Here is an 8236-nt window from a genome sequence, read left to right as displayed (position 1 = left end):
CCTGTGGACTGGGTGTGATGGCGCATGCCTTTCATCACGGCATTCTGGAGGCAGAGGCAGATGGATCTCTTGAATTCAAGACTTCCTGGTCTACATGGTGAGTCCCGATAGCCAGAGCTACTTGGTGAAATCCTGTCCCCAAAATATATAGATAGAAAAACAATAAATAAGTTTTAAGTAAGCATTTTGTATACTTCTTATTATTGGCTTACTTTTTAGAGATGTCCATTTGGAGCTCAGCTTATCCTTGAACTCTTGATTCTCCTGTGTGTTAGGATTACAGATACTCGCCATGTTATTTGACTGACTCTTTTGAAAATGCACTTCATAATGATAAATTTGTATTATTAAATTAAAAGTTTATTTGTGAATTATTTTAAAACTTTTAGATAAAAAAACTTCAGTGTTAGCCAGGCATGGTGGCATTAGCCTTTCCTTCCAGCGCTTGAGAGCCAGAGGCAGGCCTGTGAGTTCCAGGCAAACCTGGTCTACATAGTTCCAGGAGAGCCAGGGCTATGTAGAAAGGACCTGTCTCAAACAGACAGACAAACAACAACAAAAGAGTTAATTTTTTATATGTAAATTTTAAGCAAATTAATATTTTCTCAGATGATGGCTGCCAAGAAAGTTCCTTAGGTGAAGACTGTCAGCACCTAATGACCCGGGTTTGCTCCCCAGTACCGATAGGGGGAGAAGAGAACTGATTCTTGCAAACTGCCTGCTGGCCTCCATCCACTCGTGTGCTATGCCACGGCTCCCAGAGACTCCCAAAGTAAATACATGGGATACAACTGTAGGAGAAAAATCAACCCGGTGAATTATGAATTAAATTTTTATGGATTAAATTCTTATGGAATTCATGGATGAAGAGAATAAATAAAAATATCAGGTAGAAGTGTTTTGAAGTTAGTAAATCTGTTCGATATTTGAAGCTGCATTCAACTTAGGTATGCTTTAGGAAAATGAGCTGTTCCGACAGGTTCTCCTTCTGTGTTTTCCAGGAAACTAAATGTGTTAAATTACTAAATTTGGGTTGTTTTCTTTTGCCATTTTCTAAACAAACTGAAAAATAAAAAATAAAAACAAACAAACCAAAACCCAGCCCAGCTTCTGTTTCCCTTCTGTTTAAGGTGGGGTGTTGCAGTGAGTAGTAGCCAGTCCTATGCAAGCGCTCCAAGTCAAAACTAGCCAACTTAATAATGGCTTAGTCTTTGATAAGATAAGAATTTTCTGGATTTATAAGCAACCCTTCACTTAGATTTGAGCCTATACAAACTACTTACACTTCTCTGTGGATTTTTGCCTGTGGCATTTGAATCCAGTTTTGAGCTAGGGAAATTGTGCCATGTAGACCTCATTTGGGGACATTTTTCTTACTTAGGGTTTCTATTGATGCAATGAAACAGCATGGCTAGAAAGAAAGTTGGGGAGGAAAGGGTTTATCTGGCTTACACTTAAATATTGTTGTTCATTATTGAAGGAAGTCAGGACAGCAACTCAAACAGGGCAGGAACCTGGAAGCAGAGGCTGATGCAGAGATCTTGAAGGAGGACTGCTTACTGGCTTGCTCCTCATGGTTTGCTCAGCCTTTCTCCTCTTCCTCCTCCTTCTCTTCCTCCTCCTCCTCCACCTTCTCCTCCTTCTCTTCTTCTTCCTCCTTCTCTTCTACTCCTCTTCCAGTTTAGAAACAGGGGTTTCCCTGTGTAACAGCTCTGTCTGTCTCTCAACTCATGATGTAGACCATGCTTTCCTTGAGTTCCTAGAGATCCCATTGCCTCTGCCTCCCGAGTGCTGGGATTAAAGGCCTGTGTCACCGCTACCAGACAGCCTGCTTTCTTATAGAACCCAGGACCACCAGGCCAGGGATGGTACCCATCCACAGTAGCATTCCCCAATCAATCACTAATTAAGAAAATGCCTTACAGCTGGATCTTAGAGAAGTATTTTCTCAATCGAAGTTCCCTTCTTTCATATAATTATAATTTGTGTTACAAACTGACATACGATTAGCCAGCACACCATCTCTCCACATGATTGTAAATAAATCATGTGCTGTTCATGATTTGAAATCTTATTGCTAGCACAGCCAACTGCTGAATCTTATAAGCCTCAGTTCAAAGGGAGCATATCTCCTGTAGCCCTCTGACGAATGTGAGCATTGATCTCTCTGTAGGTTTGGGTGTTTTCACCCTGCTTTTTCAGTGCTTTTCTGAAATCATAAGCAGTATATTGGGACATGTATCTTGCAAACTTCTGTTACAAGAATAAAAAGTTCTATTGCCTGCCTCAAATTTAAAATCATTTATTACCTGGGTTAATTTTTTATCTCATTTGAACAAATCGCATACACACACACACACACACACACACACACACACACACACACACACACCTCTTTTTTCTTTTTCCCTTACTTTTTTTTCCTTTTTCTTAATTTGGCTGTTTTATTTGGCCTCTCAAGGACAGGTAACTGAACTTAGGGTACAGACTGTGACCACAAGGTCAGTAAGAATAGGTTCTCCTTTTTAGGGACCCTAGAGTTGGAAATGGGTGTGACATATCTCTGTGTGTTGACTGTTGAGGAGGAACAGGCTGTGTTCTATCTCATTATGGACTTGGGGTAGAATAGGCCTCCTTTCTCAGTACCTAAACAGACTCCTTGTTTGGGGACAGTATTTCCACACTTCCTGGCTGGTGATAGAAACTAAGTCTGGTAATGGAGAAGTTAACCTGAGACAGTCTTTATGCATTAGTCTTAAAAGTGCATGCTCTACGCTCAAGTTAGGACCTGTTAGAGCCAGTCTTCCTTAACCTTCAAAAAAAGAAATCATACACGTTCAGACCCGAATGTGTTCCATGGGCTCTGATGGGAAGAGCAGATGGCAGGTAGCCCACACCTTTGTGACTGTTCATGGCACGGAAGGCAAACCTGTGTAAGTTCTTAGTGTTTGTCTGTTCACCTTTATAACAAGACTTGCATTTCATAAAGCCCCAGGAGACTGACTTGATAGCAATAATTACCTTGTTGCTTTATTAGAAGAACATCTGGCAACATGCCAGGCAGCTATTTTAGCAAATTCACTTTTAATATAGATAGATGTGTGTGTGTCCCTATGTCCCTTCAATGATTAAAAAATAGAACGTCTTTCAAAATTGTATTTACCTTATTCTTATTTTTAGTTGATGATGAGGTCAGAGGACAACCTGTGGGGGTCACTTCTGTCCCTCTAGCTCTGGGTCCCAGGGATACAGCACATGTGGTCAGGTTCAGTGGAAAGGGACTTGACTTGCTGAGTCATCTCCTGCTCCCCACAGTGTTTGAACATTGGCAGTGACTTAGGCCTTCTAAAATGGTTTGCGGGTGTGTGGTTATGAGCGTGTGCACCTTAGGGCCCCATTGGGTGCCTGCTCCATTACCTTTTGAGGCAGAGTTTCTCACTGAACCTGGAACCAGCAAGCCCCAGTGATCCTGCTGCTGCCGCCTCCCAAGCACAGAGATAATGCACACCCTTTCACAGGGGTGCTGGAGACCTAAGGCAGTATTGTGCTAAAAGGCAAGCCCTTTACTGACTGGGCCCTTCTAACACTACTTTTAAGTATGTTAAATAAATTGCACAAGTTGAAAGAGTGGTTTCACTGTATTTCCTCTAAATTTCCAAATTGCTAAAGACTTTTTACATACAGACTACATACATGCACACAAACCATTGCATACACTACTGGGGAGGGGTGTTAAAATTGTAGTCTTCATAACAAACCCAACACTTTCAACAGCTTATGCCTGTGTTTCCCCAAAGACACATTATTCCTAATGAATTTATTTTGATGTATATATGCATTTGCTTTCTTGCATGGCATGGCACATGTGTTCAGGCCAGACCATGCCTTGCCGGAATTAGTTCTCTCTTTCCACTATGTGAGTTCTAGGCATCTAAGTCAGACCTTCTGCTCTGTCAGCGAGCACTCTTACCCACTGAGACATATCACTTGCCTAATGACATACTTTAAAAAAATTACTATATAGTACTGCTGATTGTGATAATTAATGCTGAAACAGTATTTGGAAATTCTGTGTGCATTAAATCCAGTCCTCAGTATTATCTTAATTTTTTTTGTGGAATCTAATCAGTTATTATACTTTATATTTAGGTTCATGTTTTTATAGATTCATACTCTTTAATCTGTTCATTTTTTTACTTTTTCTTTACTCTTTGTGTAAGGAAATTGCCTCCATCAGTTTAACTGGATCCATCTCGGGATGCTTAAAGATCACTAAATAAAAAGCTCAATAAAAGTAAATTGACTTTTTCTTCTGGATTTTGCATGGCTTACTCAAGTTCTGTTGTGTTTGGTGTCTATGAAATGAAGACCTGGTTTGATCATGGGTTGCTTTCCTATGATAAATTCTTAAAGAGACACAGACCCTCAAGGAGAGAAGGTGGACTCAGTAACATGGTTGGTGAGATTTTTCTCATTTCTGAGATGAAGTCTTCATTCTCACCTCACTCCGTTGGCGCTGAGCACGTTACCTTGTGCCCTCGCAAATCCCTTGCTCCACTCAGTTTCTATGACCTGGTGTCCAACTGGGGACGCGTTCTCTGTATAGTGTTAGAAGGCACTGTGTTTCGCTGCAGGCCCTCTTTCTCCATCACTTTGCTTTCAGGCATACCCAGCTCCTTTACAAGGAAAATGTGCATGCCAAGCTGCTCAGAGTCCTGTGGTAATAACACACTGACAAAGACCAGCAATGAAGAATGTGAGGCACTGCTTCATGTGTCTGGTCTTGGTTCTTTGTGTTATTTCTTTGTTTGTTTGTTTCAAGTAGAAGCCCCCTGTGGACCCCAGTCTGGCCTTGAATTCATGACAATTCTCCGCCTTAGTCTCCCAAGTGCTGGGACTACAGGCAGGACTCACCATGCCCAGATAAGTGCCTGGCCTTGAATATCCTTGTCTTTCTCATGTAGTAGGAACAGGCAGCAAGGATTGTAGTAAAATCCTCAAAGAATCGTAGTGTGCTTTTGTATGTAAGGTTATTTTATAGCTCCTACCTAGTAGCAGTGCATGTGTGCTGAATGTGATTATTACAAACCCTTTAATACTCCTTAGACTAGATTGATATCTTTGGGTCCCTGTGCCTGAATTACTATGTTTAATCTGTCACTGGAAGTGATTTGTGTTTATTAGGTCTGCTTTACATAAAGCCCTTAACCTTTTCTGCTATGGGAACATCATTTGCAGTGGTTGATTAAAGGGGACGGGAGCTTTGGAGATTGAGTCTGGAGATACCCATGTCTGCTCTTGTCCTCTCCTTGTAATTCTCCTCTAGGCTTGGCATCCTGTCCGTCCCCTGCTGTGCAAATCTTGCTTTAAGGGGCAATGTCGGGTTGTGACAGAACTGGTAACTGGGATCAGGTAAACTCCAGTTTGGATCCCAGTGTCTGCTTCATAGCATTTTTACTTTGGGTGAGATTTTCAGCCTTAATGACTTCTTATGCATGAGGATGTCTTTAACCGAAACGGGAAAATGTATACAGGGTAATTCTTGTGCTGTTTAACAATTTGGTTGGTATTCAGGAACAATAGCATATTTTTCTTGTAGGAAGAAGGCGTAGGTATGGTAACTGAAATAAATAGACGAGGCAGGTATGGTATGCCTTTATGCTTAGAAATTTGAGGGGTTTAAAAGGTGAAAATCCTCAGTTCTGAAGTTACAGTTTCCTTTCAACATTTGGTTGCCTTTAGAAAGCTCAAATTTCCCTTTAGTGATGAGTCAGGGAGTCCTTGAACACTCTTTATAATCTTTCTTAACAGGAATTTCAACATTTAAAAAAGGATAAGATATTCAGATGCACCTTAAATAACTTTGCTTGAGAGCGCTACTTCTGAGTGAAATCATATGCTACCAACCATCCCCCCCCCCCCCCCGTGTAAACAAGGGTACACCGTTCTATTCCCATGCCTCGGGATAGTATGTTATCAGTTTGAGTTTCATTACTGGAGTAGCAGAAGTTCTAATGCTGAGTGAAATATGTAATTTTTTTCAAAGTAGAATTATATGCATATTTGAAGTCTGGAATTTGGTTTCTTGTCTCTTTCATAGTCTTACCCTTGTCTGTCTTCTTTTGCTTTAACATCCGTCCTATTCTTTCTTGATGTTCTGACACTTCCCTTTCTTTCTGTATTCTCTAGTTTTCCTCCCCTCGTCTTCTGCAGATGCTTCTGAGACTAAAGCTGGAGAGTCAGGACTCAAGTAACATGAATGCCTGAAAGGGTGACATGCCTGTTATGTGACTCAGGCTGGTTCTGTTGCCTGGGATTGTTGCTGGACTTAGGGATCACAGCCTGTGTGCCCAACGAGCCAGAACTGGCTGCCTGTCCTTAGTAAGCTAATTGAGGGAGTCAAATTAATAAGTGAAAGGCAGAAAGTAGGGAGTTATTCAATATGACCACATTGGGAAGAGGGACAGAGAGGTCCATGGATCCTTTCAAGTCCACCTTCAGGGTTTCAGTGTTCTTGACATGAAAGTAGGGTCTGAATAGAAACAAGAGAAGCACTTACCACATTATCTGGTGTGGTGTGGCCCCTTACTTGCCTCTGCTCCAAGTGTCTCCTTTAAGGTGAGTATTTCCTGCATGGTCATTGAGAAATTGAACATATTTCTCTTGGAGAGAGTCAAGGCTTGATAAAATCAAGGCTTCAGCCATTTCTCCGCCCAGCAGGGAAGTCCTGACCCTGACCCTAACCCCTAATCCCTAACCCCTAATCCTAACCCTAACCCTATCCTCTTCGGATCCATTCCCAATAGTCTGATAGCTGAAGAATGGAGCTTATATTTATTCATGACAGACAGGGCATTTACAAGGATCAACCATTCCACTGGGGCCTTTGCTCTGTTGGTTATTTCTTTGGGAACGTAGTTACTCCCACCCCTCAGATGGAATTATTCGTTTTAGCAAGCTAAGCGTGAACTCGTGTGCCTGCATTGACGTCTACACACTGGAGCGCCGCCACACCACTACCTCTCTCAAGTTGCCTTCCTCCTCAGAAAGGCTGCTTTTCCTGACTGTCACTTCCTTCCTTAGTCTCTCTGGTCCCTTGGTTTCCAGTGCTCCGTGATCTCCACACCCCAGCCCTGATTCAAGCTCTCTTCCCCTTCTCATGTTTGGTCAGTCCGTGAGATTTGTGCAACAAGGCTGCTGACGCTATCTTCGTTTCTCAGAAAAGCCACTGGCCAGATTAGTCTGGCTCTGGCTTCAGCTTCTGTCCACATGTTGCCCTTGCTGCTCTGACTCCCAGACATGATTTCTTGGTGATAACCCAAATACGCAGTTTGCCTTTCTTCATGGATCAGTACTTCACCCAGGCTAAGCGCCTCCACGGCAGTTGCCGCTTGAGTAGGAGGGGAACGACTGCACTTTATGAACCCTCTGAGAACATGTGTTACACGTTAATTACAAGCATACCGTATGTAGAATGCCCTGAGTCACCTTGGGCTCTGAACTCAAAGCTTCTCTCCTTGCTACTATCTAGGGGTCTGGATGGGGGCTTTGCTTTGTCTAGCAATTTAAGCCTTAAGAGGCAGAAAAAAAAAATCATACATAACAGACAGCACTGGGTAACAACGTTACTTAAAATGAAACACACACACACACACACACACACACACACTAAGATGGAGGGAAGGAGGAAGAGAGAGAGAGAGAGAGAGAGCACAGAGCTTACAGAGAAGAGACCTGGAAATCAAAACCCATTTTTCCTTGGAGAACTGGGAGTTTCAAGTAGTCAGGATAGCCTGAGATGGCCCCTTTTACCAAAATTTTGGGTTGGTCCACTTTGACAGAGGGGTGGGCAGGTAACTCATAAGACTGGCTTTGAATATACCTGATCTGCCTGGATTGGTCTGCCTGAAGCAAAACCCTGTCAGCTGGAGGAGAAGCTCGCCATGATTTTGTTTCCAGTCAGGACAGTGAGGCAAAACTAAAAGTGGGCCATCTTTTACCATTCTCTGTGGCCCTTTTCTGATGTGACTGTCACGGCTCAGTCTCTCTTATGCTCCCTCCTTCTGCTCCTGCCTTACAGATGACAAATGACCTCCTGGCTTTAGTGTCTCTTCCAGGTCAACTGAAAGTTTTCAAGATACACAAGCTTCCCCAGAAACACAGCCCCACAGGTCTGGTTCTCCATCTCGGAAACCTCAGTGGCTCCCTGGAGAAGTCCAAATGCCCATAGGTTGCT

General features: G+C 42.6%; 1 protein-coding gene across 8 annotated transcripts in view; it reads left to right on the top strand.

Moving 5' to 3' along the window:
- Med12l (mediator complex subunit 12L) overlaps nucleotides 1-8236 on the top strand; it is a 316360-nt gene that overhangs the window by 216538 nt on the left and 91586 nt on the right. The gene's annotated exons all lie outside the window — the stretch shown is intronic.

This window comes from Myodes glareolus, chromosome 20, assembly GCF_982192425.1.
Source record: "Myodes glareolus chromosome 20, mMyoGla1.1, whole genome shotgun sequence".
NCBI classification, from domain to species: domain Eukaryota; kingdom Metazoa; phylum Chordata; class Mammalia; order Rodentia; family Cricetidae; genus Myodes; species Myodes glareolus.
Note: the sequence above shows the minus strand (reverse complement) of the source record. Positions and strands in the feature narration are given on the sequence as shown.